Below are 17,051 nucleotides of genomic sequence, written 5' to 3' on the forward strand. Positions count from 1 at the left end.
ACTTGAGTATAATTTTTATTTTGGACAGAAACAAGATGTAACTAATGATCAGAAAATAATAATACAGAATATAAAACCAAAAAAAATACTGCTTTATTTGGCTTTAGACAATAATTTTTATGCAAGAAAATAATGGTTATACATAACATAAATATTTATGATCTTAAAAATTAAGTCAATTACATGTGTGTGTGTGCTTGCCTTGATATCAAAAATTGTTCTTTCTACATCTGGAGGTCCCCAAGGAACTCCAGAGTAAGAATCACAGTGTTGGTATTGATAATGATGTTGTAAAACTTTAGCTGAGCTTTGAGGGCCTTTAATAGGCAATGAGAATTGTGGAGGGTATTTTTAGTGGGGGAATAACATGAACAAATATCTGGAGGTAAAAATGAACATGAAGCATGTAAGGAATGGAAGAAGACTGGTTTCGCTGGAACCATGAGTCCTTATGGTGAAGCATAATAGCTACCGAGGCTTGTCTGTTCTCCGGAGCCTAGAATGCCTGGCGTAAGTTGCTTTTTATTTTTTTTAATGTAAAGTTTTTTTAAAGATTTTATTTATTTATTTTTCGAGAGAGGGGAAAGGAAAGAGAAGGAGAGGGAGAGATACATCAATGTGTGGTTGCCTCTTGTACACCTGCTACTGGGGACCTGGCCCACAACCCCGGCATGTGTTCTGACTGGGAATTGAACTGGTGATCCTTTGGTTCGCAGATTGACATGACACTCAACCCATTGAGCCACACCAGCCAGGGCCGTAAGTTGCTTTTGACATATAATATATGGGCTTATATTTTTCTAGAATTACTGATCAAAATGTGTGCTATAAAAATAACTTGGCAATAAAATATTTTGAAGGTATGCATTTTTAATTCTTTTCAAAAACACAATTTAGGTAGTTTCCCCAGGTTGATCAAGAGAAGTCAGTAAAGAGCCCTAAATAAAAAGGGCATTTGGAAATTCTTCACTTTTCCCCCCAAACGCTAAAGGCTCCTTTTCAACTTCACAGTCCATAAGTGTTGTTCCTCTACATGTAGTATCTGTTCCCTTTTCTTTCTAGTCTATTCAAATTCTCCTTGACCCCTAGGCCCCCACCTAAAGTCCGCATCCTTCAGAAGATAACTCTGGCTCCTTTAATAGCTACTTGAGAGAAGGGCCCCTCTTCTCTCCACTCCCTGCAATACTCTGAGGAGCATTTAATCAGGCTCAGTTTACTTAATTCTTCCCCTGTTTTACCTATACATGCACAGAATAACTTTAAATCCTAAAGAAAAAGGTAGGAGATATCATTGCATGGAGCAAGAGCATTGGCCACAGGATCATATCATTACTTTGTGGTGCTGGTGTTTCATCATCTGACTAGGATTAAAGCAGGATGTAGCAATGTGACCATCACAAGGGTTTCTACAGAACAACACTGACTATACAACATAAACAATGAGTGTGACATTTAGTCATGAATCTGCTTGTGCAGAGATCTGTTTTAAGGAATTCCTTTTTCAGTATTGCATGGACTTGGGTTACCTCACTGTGTAAATAAAACAAAGTCATTTGGTTATTTCTTCCCTGTTTTATCTCCTGTGTTTGAGGATCGCCCATGGCACACAGTGTCTCATTGTGCCTGTCCAGGTGCTCAGGACCCTGACCACTGCATCCCTAGTTCCTGGAACAGCATCCTACAATCAAAACCAATGTTTCTCAACCAGCTGTATATCTGAATCACCTGTGCATCTAGTTTTGCTTTTTATATTACTTGTCGATTGTGTTCTAGGTGTTGTTTAGATACCGTGGTTTAGGGACAACCTTCAGAGACTGTGAAAACTATAAAAAGATCATTTCCAAGAGGGTCCCATAGGATGCAGAATTTACCAAATTTTATGACCACGGAAACTTTCTTTTCTTTCACAGTATCTCATGGAAATGGTGCTCAGAGGGAAAGCATATGTGGGGAAATGCTGCTTTAGTAAAATTGTATTTAAAAATCAACATTTTAAGTAACCTATTTGTGATTGGTAATTTGAAAAGTATATTGCACCTAGGGAAAACAACTTTAAATTAAAATAAAGAAGGTTTTGGTTGCTGGGAAAATACTGCATAGCACAGGAGGTGCTTCTTTGAAGAGTCTAATATTTCAGAAAAGATGCTGAGGGGATTGCTAGAGAAGCATCTTTTCTAAAAGTTGAGGATAAAGCAAATGATTCCTCAAGATCCACCCTGAATTTATGATTCTATGCAAACATATAAAGTAAACCTCTTGGAGTAAATTGTATGTGATTACTCACCTTAGCATAATCCTTTAAGCAACGAAATATACTCTACTGCCCTCATGTGCTACTTAATGGTCCTTTTGACCATGAAAAATATTTAAGACTATTCTCATAACAACTTATTACAGAAAAGTCTGAAAATATATCATCCTCACCACCCATAAAAGTTATAAATACTTTTGTTACTAGGATTAACCTGAAAAAAAAATCTCTCTGATTCCACAATTAAAGTTAAGGGGTAATTTGAGGCATAGCCAGACCCAAGTCCTCATGTGTCTAAACTGAAAGGACTTGAAAATGGCTATTTAGCAGGTGTGAAAAAAAGAATGGCAAAGTGTCACCTCCTAAGAGGAAATAAACGCAATAACTTGGAATCAAAATAACAATCTAATACAGTTCAAATTTTCCAGCCTTAGAATGAACTTCAAAAAAATATTAGAGTGGGTCAAAAAACTGCGGCACATTTACACAATGAAATACTATGCAGCAGAAAGAAAGAAGGTGCTCCTAACCTTCACGACAGCAGGGATGGAACTGGAGAGCTTTATGCCAAGTGAAATAAGCCAGGGGGTGAAAGACAAATACCATAAGGTCTCACCTCTAAGTGGAACCTAATCAACAAAACAAACAAGTAGGCAAAATGGAACCAAAGACAGAAGTAAAGAACAAACTGACATTGCCCAGAGCGGTGGGGATAATGGGAGAAGGAAGGGCAAGGGTCAAGTCAAGGAACCTGTGTACAGGACCCAGGCAGAAAGATAAGGGAGGGGGCGGGGAGAGTGGAGGATTGAATGTGGAAGTTGCAGGTGAGCAGGGCAGGAACTCAGGACCAAAATTCCATGCACCTGAACCTTGAGCTCAGCCAGCATGGGCCCCCCGTTGTGTACAGGAGGGATGCCGATTATGGCCAGGAAGTGGCATTTTCTTTGGCACCTTTGTTCTGGTCCCTCTTCTCTTCAACCTCCAGCTCTGCCTTCCCCGTTGGAGCACCATTCCACCCACCCCCATTCTTTTCCTGTCATATTCTTCTGTAAATATGTGTGTGTGTGTGTGTGTGTGTGTGTGTGTGTGTGTGTGAACATCCTATTATGTCACCTGTATGGATGTTCATAATATATTCAGCATGAGGAAATCTAGTTATCGGTGCTAGAAAACATTTTATTAAGAGAAAAAAATAGAGTGAAAAATATATAGAAAGATATATGTCAAGGGGTTAAAATTTAAAATTATGAATAGTGATAGTATAGTTACTATGTTAGTTATGTTAGGAGTAATTTTTTTTCTCTGCTCGTCATTGGGGTGGTATCTGATATATCCATTTTCTAATTATGCAATGTTACTTTTACAATATGTATTGTCTATATCTTAATAAAAGATTTATTGCAGATTACTTACAACATTAGTGAAATTTAACACTTGTTCATTCATTTATTTGTAAAAATATTTAGTGGCCACAGACAATGTGGCAGGCCCCTCTGAGTTTATGAGTTACTTCACTAGGGGCTTTGCCATTAACATTGTGCTTCCCAGGACCCAAGATAGAAGATTTTTCCGCAAAGGACTCCATTCACTGCCCTGAAATCTCACCACACAGGTGGCAGCTCACATCGGTGCTCCCAGTCATGTGCCTAGCACTGCCTTAGACGTGTTTCTGGTACAGGTAGGGTTTCCAGGTGAAACCTTGGGGACTTATCCCCAGCAATCATGCCTCTTCTTACACACCAAGAGTCCCAGTGCTCTGAAATTCAATAAACATAAGCCTGAACTTCATAATGATTTATTTTTCTGTGTCAGCAGCTATACGTGCTTAAGGTGCACCAAACGATAATACCCGTGCTAATATGTTAGAGGTCAAATCTGTATTCTAGTGAACAGATTTGGATTACTTTGGCATGTATACAGATATAATATTTTATGTGCATTAAAAAGGAATCTGTAAGCACTTTTACAAAGTAGCAATCAAGAAATCAAATAAATAATTTGGGGGCTGAAATATTCCTAATCCAGGTGCTAATGAGAGTTTTGCCTTCTCTACAGGGGACATGTTCCCAGCTACAAATAAAACTAGTCATCAGCTGAGGTTAGCTGTGAAACAGAAGTGCACATACACTCTTCAGGTTTTTCTGCCATGGTTCAATATGATACTAGAGAAGAAATAAAATAGCGGGGTGTTTGTATTTTGACCCACTTAACTAGAAATAGGGAAGGAAACAGAAATGAAAAGAGAAAGGGAGGAAAGGGGGTAAGAAATGAAGGAGGAAAAAAGGAAGAAAAAATATTTTCCTCTACAAAACCAAGCCAGCAAGAGAGCAATCAATTCAACTCAATAGCTTCTAAGCAATGTAAAAAAGGGGCAGAGTTGTCTGTTGAGAATAATAACCTCTGTGTCGACTTATTCCTAAACAGTTCAGCTTGAAACAAATTGACAAGTTTAAGGCAATGGGAGAATTGTAAGCAATAGAGAGGTCTGCTTTCATGTTGTGTTAAATTTTAATATTAATTTTTCAAAGGGTCAACTCTCATATAACTTATTTCAACCAACTCTCCTCTTCTGAACTTCTCAGTAATAAGTTTCAAATTAATTTATCCCACATTCTCTCCAACCTGCTTCCCCCAGAAAAATAGGGATGAGGGGCAAATGTCATGTAATAATTACTATTTTAATCGCCAGCCCTCAGTAATTTTCTATCTCAGAACATGAAACCCCTTCAACTCAGGTCCCAGACAATGTTACCCAGCTCTGGCATGGGGAGAGGTTATTATTCCTCTCCCAGGGACCTCCCACACATCCTTTCTAAGGAAGCAATCAAATAGCCCAAAGTTCTTCAGATAATCAAGGTAGCACCTGGCCTAGAGATTGGCTCAAAAGTATCCAGGACACTTTACACCCCAGAGATGAAACTAGAACCTAAGATTCACCTCAGCATCATTACAGAACACAGGACCTACAAGTCCTTCTCAGGTTGGGAACACCTTTTGTTTGCACCCTTCCCGTGGACATTTTATTTCCTCTTCCAACCCTCAAATCCTACTGTAAAAAGAAACAGACAAAATAAAATAACTTTGAAAAGCAGAATAAAAAATCCCATACTTAGTACCCACATTTAAATACTCCTGCTTTGAGATCATACATCTCTCTACAGATCATGTCAGCTGTGATTAATGCTTAGGAAGTTGCTGTCAGTAATCATAATGGTAAACATGAAATACATGCAGAATTTTCAACAATAGAATCTATTCGCTCTTTCTCAAAAAGAAATGAACCATATGACACAAGGTTTGAAAAAATAAAAACTGGGAAGAACAGATAGGTTAGACACACAGTTACCTTCACAAGGATCTCAGAGTGCTTCAGAGAGATCATAAACTATAACTTTACAGTCTTTTATTATTCTACTGCTGGGTGCCTTCCTTGTTTTGCTCCTGACCTGAAATTGTTTCTGAGATGTCTTTTAAGCATAAGCTGACAAGCATTTGTTGATAGATTTCAAGTTAAACTCAACAGGAGAAAAAAGATCCAGTTAATGTCATCCATTACATTGTGGTGTTCAGAATAAAGATTCTGACAGAAAGGCTCCCACTTAATCCTAATTTTTATAACCACAAAAAGAGGGAGGAAATCCCTGAAAGTGAATTAGGAACCATTGTCCCTGTGCCCTAAGAATCATGCCTTGGTTATCATCATAATTTCTATTAACTGGCTATGCAATCCAAAGTCCTATTTTCCAGATGCTAAATCTTAGAATTTACTCTTTCTTAGTTATTTAATTCCCTTGTAAAACTCACCAGTTTAAAGGCCTGCCAAAAAGAAGTTTCTTTTCCTGGGCTTCTCAGGCTGAATTGGTCAGATCTTGCAATGTCTTACTATTGGTTCTTTCCAAAACAACACTCTAGTTACTTTGCACTTCAGCTGGTTTCAGACATTATCAAGTGAAAGGTATTCATTTTCTAGACTGTCCTCTTTTCTCCACCCCTCTGTTGAAAGGACCAATCATATCATTGGAAGAAATAATCTCATCTTATTGAATTATGAGGAGAGATGCAGTTTTTGGAAGCTTAACTTATTGGTGATTAAAAACCTAGCAGCAGCACTTGGCTCTTGTAATTGATCAGAAACTAGAATAGTGTTGTTTGCTGAATGTACTTTAAGATACCATATACTTGACTTTTTCTTTTCATATCTAAAAGTCTAATATTAATCCTTAAATAACCAAGGATTAAATCCTAAAGCTTTTATTAATAATTTTTTTCTTAGCCTTTTATCAGAATGTACTCTTTTCAATTACCTAATATAAATGCATGAGAAAGAGCACTGAAATAGAAAAAGAAGATCACAAATAATTTTTAGACTCTGTTTCTATGAGTTTGACTTTCTTTTTAAATTCCCCATATAAACGATACCATGCAGTATTTGTCTCTGTCTGGCCTATTTCACTTAGCATAGTGACCTCAAGGTCCATCTATGTTGTAGTAAAAAGAATTCCTTCTTTCTCATGGTGGAATACTATTCCATTGTATAAAAACACCACATCTTCTCTATTCCTTCACCCCTTGGTGGACACTGAGGTTTTTCTGTATCTTGATTATCTATATGACCCCATTTTTAAAAAGATTCTCACCATAACTGATGCCTTAATTAATCTCCCACTCAACCACCTACCTTCCACCAGGAGATAAGATACCTTATTTCCAAAATCCTAGACTTGGAGGACAAATTCGTCTTTTTTTGAGGTGTGTGGTTTATTTTTTAAACCTTAAAAATTACATGTCTCTGAAGAAAGATACTGGAATAATGTAAGTAATTAAAAGATGCTTAAATGAGGGGTGAGGCAATACAAAGAACAGCGACTGCCTTAATTGGCATGCAATTTTCTGCTCATGCCAAACCACACCTTGTGCATCGATTCATGAGTGCCATGAAATGAAATCTGACTGTAGATTTGGCAGATCCAAGTTCTAGGATTAGTTGTAGTTACAATTTGTATGAAAAGATAACTAATGTCCACAGAAAGTAAGAAGTGTCAGAAAAAAAGCCCAAACATTCGAATTTTGAGGAGGAAGACATCAAAGAATTGAAAGATTTTGGCATTTTCTTTGCAACATAATAGTGTCCATCTGACCATAGGGGTAATATTATCTATTTAAAAGAAAAATATTTTAGTTTGAGTCAGGAAATCTACTAGGTACTGGGAATACAGCAATAAAAAGGACAGACAAAATTTATTCCTGTTTTTATAGAGTTTTCATTTAATGGAGGTGCATGGTCACTACACAAAATTTAATTACAATTGGAATAACTTCCTATCCAATAACCATTAAGGAGATTTATAAATGTCTCCAAAATCTGTGTCAGCAAATCCCTTTTTTAGAGATGGGTAAACAACTCAAACTCAAAGTGCAGAGGACATGAGCGGATGTACTTGATGAGGGTACTGGGTTGGTAAAAGCATTAGCCTCGGACAAGGTCCATTTACTAGATCCAGCACCTCACCTCTGCTGGGACACTTGGAATCCATATCAAGACAAGAGCCTGTAAAGTGCATTTCTCACACATCTCAGTGTCTCAGACAGAAGGATCTCAGCGATGCCGCCGTAGGACAATAGTAGTTCCTAGCATCTGGTCCACTGAATTGTGTTCCCCTGTTACATATTTCCAAATAATCTTGAACTTCTCCTTTGTAAAACTAGTGACTACTTTTTTAATGTGTCTCTTCTGCCTGAGAGAAAATTCGTGAGAAAAAGAACTATCTCTTAGTCACTAATGGTGTACCTAGGGCCAAGCACAGTATCAGAAACATGCTCAGTAGGCACTTAATAAGTTTTTTTTTTAATGAATGAATGAATCAATTAATGATTGGATAAAAGTTCCATGTTAGCATTTGAACCAAGAGGCAAGGAATCGGAAGTTGCAGAAGTCCTATACAGTAAGAATTAACAGCATTGGTTCATTCTCTCATAAAATAAAGAGCAGGAATTTCAATTTATTTTTATTTCATCTCTCTTGTTTCTAAATTCTTCAGATTATTAGTGATACTACCATTTTCCTGATCCTTTAATACAACTTTAATTTGTAAGCTTTTTGTTAAGCCTTGGGCTCCACATTTTGATAAAATAAGATTTTTCTCATCCATTTATTTTTCCATAGTATCCTTTATCTGTCATTTCCCTCAAGAAGATGGTTATAACCCTCAAGAAGATGGTTATAAATTAATGCTGCATCCCTGGGATTTCACATATAAACTTGAGCTTCCGGATACATGCAGCGTTGTTCCTCTGTTTACAGAAGGAAGACAATCATTATAGAAATCCATCTCAGTGAAAGTCCCTTCCACATAGAAAAAAACCCATCTCAACTAAACTGAAATAATCCAAAACTGAAATAACCGGACTTGTCAGTTGAGCTAGAATGCATTCTACACTGAGCAACATTGTTTCCAGAATGTTAGCCTGTACCCAGCTCCCAGGGCCATGTTTTCACAGGATGGCTCCCATCTTCACTGGGAACAAACTGAATTTATCTAAATTATTTTAAGGGATGTTCAGCAATTATTTTTAATATCCTTGCCCTACAACAAATTCCTTGATAAATACATTAGTGCAACATTTAAATTTTAGTATAATTAATTATTTAAAAATCTTTCTTATTTCCTCTTTTGGGCCTTGCTCCTTTCTCTGGCTGGAAGGTTCATATCCCAGATATCGTCAAGGATATCTTCATTGCCCTCATCCTCAGCTCCAATGACGCCGTTACAGTGTGGCCTTTCTTGGCCACTCGATTTGCCAGCTTTTTGCCTTGAGAGAGTTTCCAGGTGTGACTGAGGAAGAAAGGATCCAGACTTCCTGAGTTGAAGAGATGGAGTTGGTTGATTAAAACAAACAAATCAAACCAAACCCAAACAAATGCAAACAGGAAAATGCCATCTCTAATGAGGCAACTGATCAAAACTGATCCAGATCTGACACAGATGTTAGAATTAGCAGACTAGTACACATATATATTTATTATGACAATATTCCATAGTATGATCAAAAGTTAACTAGACATGGAAAATATAAAATATAAAAATGTTCCTAATCAAACTTAGAAATATGAAAACTACAATGTCTGAGACTTTAAAAGAAAAAAAAAGTACTCTGAATGGGAGTAACAGCCAATTACATAAATTAGATTAAAAAACTGGTAAACTTGAAGGAAAAGCAATAGAAGACCAAAAAAATAAATAAATAAAATAAAACATACAGAGAAAACAGAATTTTTAAGAAATTAGAAATGAATCAGTGGGCTGTAAGAAAATGTTAAATAATTCAATATATATATAATTAGAGTTGCTTTAGCATAAAAATATTCAGATAAGTAATAACTGAATTTTCCCAAATTTTATTAAAATTCTAAACCCACAGATCCAAGACAATCAACAAACTCCAAGTACAGGACACATGAAGGAAAACTATACCAAGGCATATCATAATTGATTTGCTTAAAACCAGTGATTAATAGAAAAATTTAAAAAGAACCAGAGGAAAAAAGGCACATCAAACACAGAGGAACAATGATAAAATGACAGAAAATTTCTCACCAGAAACAACCAAGAGAAAGAGCAGTGGACGAGAGTGTTCAAAGCAGTAAATGGTATAGAGGGGATTTATCTAGAATTCTATAACCAGAGAAAAATACATTTCAAAAACAAAGGTAAATACAGACATTTAAAAAATATACAAAAGCTGAATGACTTCAGCAGCCACAGACCTACACTGTAAGAAATGTTCAAGGAAGTCCTTAAGGCAGAAAAAAAATGGTGCCAGTTTGAAATATGGATCTATGGAAAAGAATGAGGAGCAACAGAAATATAATTATGTGGGTAAATATATATTTTTATTTTCATTAGTTAAATCTTTTAGAAATGTAATTGCTTAAGCCAAAATAAGAAAGATATCATATGGAACATATAGCATATGTAAAAGGAAAGCAAATGAAAACATTACAAAAATCAGCAGTGGAGAAAGAAGTAATCATATTGTAAGGTTCTCATGCTAAATGTAAGGAAGTCTGGTAATTGACAAACACACAGCCATTGTTAAGACTATTGATTTATGAGAAATGAGACTATATTTCTCCTAGACTTATCTTTATATTAATGTGGAGAAGTAATGACACAGTTCTCCTAAAGAAAAGAATTCCTCAGAGACAAATGTGTGAGCAGTGACAAAACATCAGAAGAGTAAGAAATGGGAATAGTGTTCGACCCTTCCCTTCCACACTGAAAGGGAAAGTAGGTCTGGCTGCCTGCCACTGTGAAACCCAATACTCCAACCTCAGGAGCTGATGTAAAAGAAAGTTGTTTATTTTCAGTTGCCAGCCACCTAGAAGATGGGAGACTCATGTCTCAAAGCCCATCTCCTGGGAAGAGAAGTACTCACATCTGAAAGCCCATATCCTCCACTCAGTGGAGGCAGAGGTTTTTTTATAAGGAGGGAGAGGGGAACAGAACAAAGAGATCAAAGAACGGGGTTGAAAAGTTCTCTACATGCAGATTAGCAGAGTCTATTCCAATAGGACAAGTGATGGTCCAGTGTGCATCATCCTGGTTTAGTCATCCTGGCTTCACGTCACCCCAGCTTCATGTCATCCTGGCTCTACAGCTGAAGGTCAGCAAATCTCCCGGAGCTGGGATGCCTGAAGGTTGGAGTCTGTATCTTTTGAATTTAGTTCCTAGGATTCTTATACAAGCATGCTCTTCATCTACAAGTTACCTGTTACTCAGAGTCTGCACTTACAGAAACAACGTAAGAACAACAGTGGGGTGAGTTACAATTTCCCACTGTTACAACATGACAATCTGCCCCCAACCATAATGTAAGATGCCCTCTATGACAACCCACAGTAGTCCTTGTCAGCCAGGTACATGCCCCAAACATGGTAGAATGTGAAACACAACTGAACATGAAATCAGCCACAGACATTATAAAATATTAGTAAGGGTCTACAGGCTCAAAAATAGTGAAAACAAAACAAATTTCTTTTCAATAAAAATAAAAATTAATCAGCACCTCATGAAGAAATTTATTACTACTACCCAAAGAAATGCTTTTCACCTGTGATTAAGATGATAGTATGCATTCATAAAAAAAGGAAGGAACTCTAACCTTTTGTGACAGCATGGAGGGACCAGGAGATTACTATGCTAAATGAAATAAGCCAGTCAGAGAAAGACAAATATCATATGATTTCACTTATATGTGGAATCTAATGAACAATATAAACTGATGAACAAAATAGATACAGAAGCATAGATACCTGGAACAGATTGACAGCTGTCAGAGGGGAGCAGGGAGAATGGATGAAAGAAGGTGAAAGATTAGCCAAAGAACAGGTATGTATAATCCTGGACACAGATAAAAGTGCTGTATTGGCCAGAGGTGGGCAGGACAAAGAGGGGGAGGAGGATGGAGACATCAGTAATAGTGTAAACAATAAAAATAAAGTAAAAAAGTGTTTCAAATTAAACAGCTGAACTATAAAAAATAATGGAAATTTTGGTAATAACAACAATTTCTATATTTATTAAGTGGCTACTATATGCCAAACATATACTTGTGTGTGTGTTTGCCCAGTAGTGGTGTTCACCTGATAAACATGAATAAGAAAGCTGTCCCCCACAAGTAAGTTGAAGAACATTGTTGATCTTAGACCAACAAGCCAATTATGCTCATCACAACCATATTTTAGGTTATTAAAAGTCATTATTCCTTGCTGAACCCATGAAGCCCTGGCCGATCAGTTGAAGACCTAATGTTTCCTTCTTCAGTGCTTCCTGCCCAAATAAATCAGTGAGGAAGATGAGTACATTCGTAGATTCAAGTCACATTCCCTGAAAAGTGTGTAAATACTGAATGTTGTGATTAAATGAAACGTAAACCCTGTCAGATGAGAAAACTTGGAAAAGAGCTCTGTGGGTGTGTGTTTTGAAGGGAATTTATATAAGTTCTCATTGAGTTAGCTCTCTGGAGAGTTACAGGGAGCAAAGTGCAGCTATACTTCTATTCACAGAAAGTTTCAGAGAGAAAAAAGTGAGGTGAAGTAAATGATATTTTAAATGTACTTATTTTTAGTACTAACTGAAATTTTCATTTAGACATAATTTGAGAACCCCTCAGGTGACACTTGAATGCAATTAAAAAAATGGTGTAATAAGATGAGGACAGAATTTTAAAAATCTATCAACCCTCAAGATTTATTTTAACAGCAAACAAAATTTTCCCAGCCTCTCTCATGTAAAGCAGAACATAAATTTGACAGCTAGTCAGCTAATGGCAGCAGGGATAAGGGACCTCTACATAATGATATCTGAATAATAGATTTCACCTACAGATTTTATATAAACTGTTAGTGCTGTTCATTACATGTTTTCAAGTCCATGAAGTTTATACAAGTATTTTTGCTTATTCCTGTTTTCTAGTGATATTCTGTATATTGACTGAAGTAATGCAATTATGTATATTATAAATAATAAAAACAGGAAATAGGAATAATAATTATAGGTCTTAATTTCATACATACAGATGTGGGTGTGTGCATCCTAGAATCTGTTCACAGATCCATGCATCTAGTTACTGTTACTTTAGGCACAATTCTAACAAGCTTAGTTATTTAGCTTCTCTGACCACGGAGTAGGAAAGAAGAGATTAAAAGTACAGAGTTAACAAAATGTCCTCAAAGTTCATCCATGCTGTAGCACATCACAGAATATTCTTGCTTTTTGAGGCTGAATAATATCCCATTTTAAGTATATGTGACATTCTCTTTATCTAGTCATTCATTGATGGACAAATTTAGGCTGTTTCCACATCTTAGCTATTGTGAAAAATGCTACAGTGAACACTGGAGTGCAATGAACACTGGAGTGGAGTATCTTTGAGATACTGTTTTCAATTCCTCTGAATAAATACTCAAGAGTGGGATGGCTGGATCATATGGTAGTTAAGGACAAATACTACATGATCACCTACATGAGGATTTTAAGTAGTCAAACTCATAAAAGCAGAAAGTACAAAGTGTTTACCAAGGGCTGGGAGGAGGGCAAAACGAGGAGTTGCTGCTCAGGGTATATAGGCTCTTAGTCATAGAGGAAGAAAATGTTCTAGATATTTTCTCTACAACAATGTGCATATAGTTAACAATACCATACCGTACACTTAAAATTTTAAGTGGGTCATTTCACGTGTCTTTTATCTCAATTTTTAAAAAGCTCAGAGGAAAACTAAAGATGTCAGAGACTGAAGCAAGAAGTAATTGGATTGCAATAGCCACTTTGGAAGATGGTCCGGAAGTTTCTTTCAAAATTAAACATATCCTTACCATATGAACCAGTAATCATGCTCCTTGGTATTTACCCAAATGAGTTAAAGCTTACATTCATACAAACCCTGTGCACACATGTTCATGCCATCTTTCTTCATAATTGCCAAGACTTGGGAGCAGCAAGGTATTATACATTTGTCAAAACCCATATAATAGCCCTGGCTCGCGTGACTCAGTGGATTGGGTGCCGGCCTACGAACCAAAAGGTCACCAGGTTTGATTCCTGGTCAGGGCACATGACTGGGTTGTGGGCCAGGTCCCAGTTGGGGGCATGTGAGAGGCAACCAACGGACATTGATGTCCCTCTCCCTTTCCTCCTCCCTTCCTTCTCCTCTCTCTAAAAATAAATAAATAAACAATCTAAAAAAAACATAGAATATACAGCACCAAGAGTGAACCCTAATGTAAACTATGGAGTTAGATGGTAATGATGTGTGTAGGTAGGTTCATCAATTGTGACAAGTGTTGATAGTAGGGGAAGTTGTGAACGTCTGGGAAAAGGAAGTACATAAGAACTCTGTCCTTCCTTCCCAATTTTGTTGTGAACTTAAAACTGCTCTAAAAATATTTTATTAATTAAAAGAGAGGTGATTGAAGGCCAAAAGCCAGTAAGGGTAACTGAAAAAAATATATAATAAAGAAAATAGAGAATTCGTTACAAAATAAAAATGCAGAGATACTGAGAGTCAAGATAAACAGCTCTCTATATAGTGGTAGAACCTGGGAGCAACAGTGTATTCTATAGCATAACATAATAAGGAATTGATATTCATAACTATGACCTTAACTTAGTTGTGATACAAATATTTATTATTTTTCAGGTGACAAACACTGAATAGAGGGAAGATGTGGCTTATAATGATGTTAGTCATAGATGCTAACTTCCATAGGCTTTTAATCTGATAAAAACAGAAAAATGAAGTCGTGCAGAGCAATAACTACACAGCACTGCAGAAAGGTTGGAGTGCTATAAGGTAGGTACGGATCGTATACACGATGCTTAGGGAGCTCAGCCTGAGGCAACAGGAGCCAGCTTACTAGGGCAGATGGCCTCAGGTGTAGGAATTTGAAGGGTAACTAAGATTTAAATAAAGCATACTTAAATGTATCAATATTATATTATATATTACTATATGTTAAATAAGTATACATAAATAAAAATAAAATAAGCATAGCTTCTGGAGTCCTACTTCCTGGGTTCAAATCCCAGTACTTACTAGTTGTGTGCCATTGGGCAAGTTAACTTAAGATGAAATAAGTTAATATAGGCAAAGTATTAGAACAGGGCTTAGAAAGGTTTGCTGACAAAATTTGAACAGAGGTGTAGTGAGGATGAATGAATCCCAAGGATCTGTGCAAAAGAAACAACATGATCCATGTGGTCAGGCAACAATAAACAATCATTGTGTATGAGCATCCACTCATACACGTCTGTGCTAAAAATAAGTCTGAATGAATAGAAAAAATATAGCAATGAAGATTATGGGTTCAAATATCAGGTCAAAAAACTTTCTAAACCTCATTTCACCAGAAGCAAAATAGGGATAACAACATAATGCCTATGTTAGTTACATAATTGTGGTGAAAAATACAGGAGACTTGGCCTGTAAAGCACACTGCTCAATGCAATTATTACTTTTCTGACTACCTAAAGGTATTATTAAAAAAGACTTTGAAATATATTTACCAAGCCTTAATAGACTCGTAAACCTCATAGCTTGTTCTCCAGTAGAATATGACTTTTGTCAAGAGGACTGTCTTTACCTCCTATTCTCTATCCCCACCCCAGAGATTGGGGGTGGGGGGCGGGGATGGGGCCCACTGAAAGTTCCCTCTCTTTTAATAACGTGGTTAGCTCATTGGCAACCAGCTCTCATCTTCAAGTTACTTGAGGGCTTTCTAAAAGTCATCTCACTAACACAACGAAAGACACCTTTATTGCTCAGCACCTAGGAAATCCCAGGATTTCCCCAGCTTTCTGCCAAAAGATGAGGAAGACCACATAGATATTTCTTACTGTACATCACAGCATCACAGATCACAACCATCATTAAATTAAGCACCTAGGCCCTCTCCTAGTGTTTTACTGGTACATTTTATTCTCTTGAAACTAATATTATAAATTAATTTATTAAAAGGACCATTCATATATCTCTATTACATTTTTTGTTGCTAGTTATTACTCTAAACTGTAAAGATCTTTTTAATTACTGTTTTGCAAATTCACTACCCTCCCAGTAAAAAGGGGGTTACCCATAAATCCAACAGGAGGTGAATGGTTAATTAAAATATGATACAAATACTGGAGGCCATTAATGTTTATTTATGAAAGTGGTATAATAACATGAAGAAATGCCTGTAGTGCAAAATTACACATATAAATTAAACTTCTAAAGCTTTACGAATGCTAATATATCACAAACATGTAAATAAATATTTGCAGAAAAACTGTAGCAAATGGTAAGTTACCAAGCAGCAAGTTGGGGTCCAGCTGCCATTCATCCTCACTATACCTGCTGCCTAATCACCCTTTAGGCAAAATTCAAGAGTTAAGTGTTTGATGATGAAGGAAAGCAGTCTTTATTCAAAAGCTTCAAAATTTTTGAATAACAGCTTTCCACGTCCATTAGTCACTTAGACCTATCAATTAAGGCTAAACTATTTAGTTACAGCTTTAATCACTTAAGCCTATCAATTGAGGCTAAACTCTTAACACCGGGGTTCTCCTAGCATTTCCCCCTGTTTCTCGTTATCTTATTTCTATAGCGTTAGTTTACAAACTAAAACAACATGAGATACAAAAGTTACACAGTTTTGAAAGAATGGCAGTCACATGCCTCAGATCTTGTCCCCTCTAGAACACCCAGAAAAAGATAGCCCTGCTACCTTCTGCCACGCCACCCTGATCCTAGGGTGTGCCCAGAGCTCCTTCCCATCCAAAATACCCCAAACTGGTAAATGCAGGCAGCTGCAGCACGATCATCCAGGCATCCTCAAGGAAGAAGAACTCAAGAGCCAGAGAGCCAGCCCTCTTTTTATTTCCAGGAGCTCCATGGGCATTCAGCTTCTTGGCCAATCCTACCCTACCTAGACTTCTTACTATTGCTTTGGCAAACTCCTCCTCCAGCCCCTCCCTACTTCTCCCCAATGATCTGATCAGATCTCTCAGGTTCATTCCAGGTAGTAAAATTAGGGTGATTTTTTCTTTCTATTCTTGTTCTCTCTTCCCAAATGTTCTATAGTCCTCTATTGATTTTTATATCAAAGGAAAATGTTTAAATTAAAAAAAATGAGGATGGAGATTGTAGATTATCATTCTGAGAAATTAAAAGAAAATAAATTTTTTTTCAAAATTATTTAGCAACTTCCCTAGTTCCAGCTTCACTACAATCGTTCAGCCTGGCATGCTGTATGGTTTCAAGG

This window comes from Pteronotus mesoamericanus, unplaced genomic scaffold (assembly GCF_021234165.1).
Source record: "Pteronotus mesoamericanus isolate MK-2021 breed Mesoamerican mustached bat unplaced genomic scaffold, CSHL_Meso_final contig_20, whole genome shotgun sequence".
Taxonomy (NCBI): Eukaryota; Metazoa; Chordata; class Mammalia; order Chiroptera; family Mormoopidae; genus Pteronotus; species Pteronotus mesoamericanus.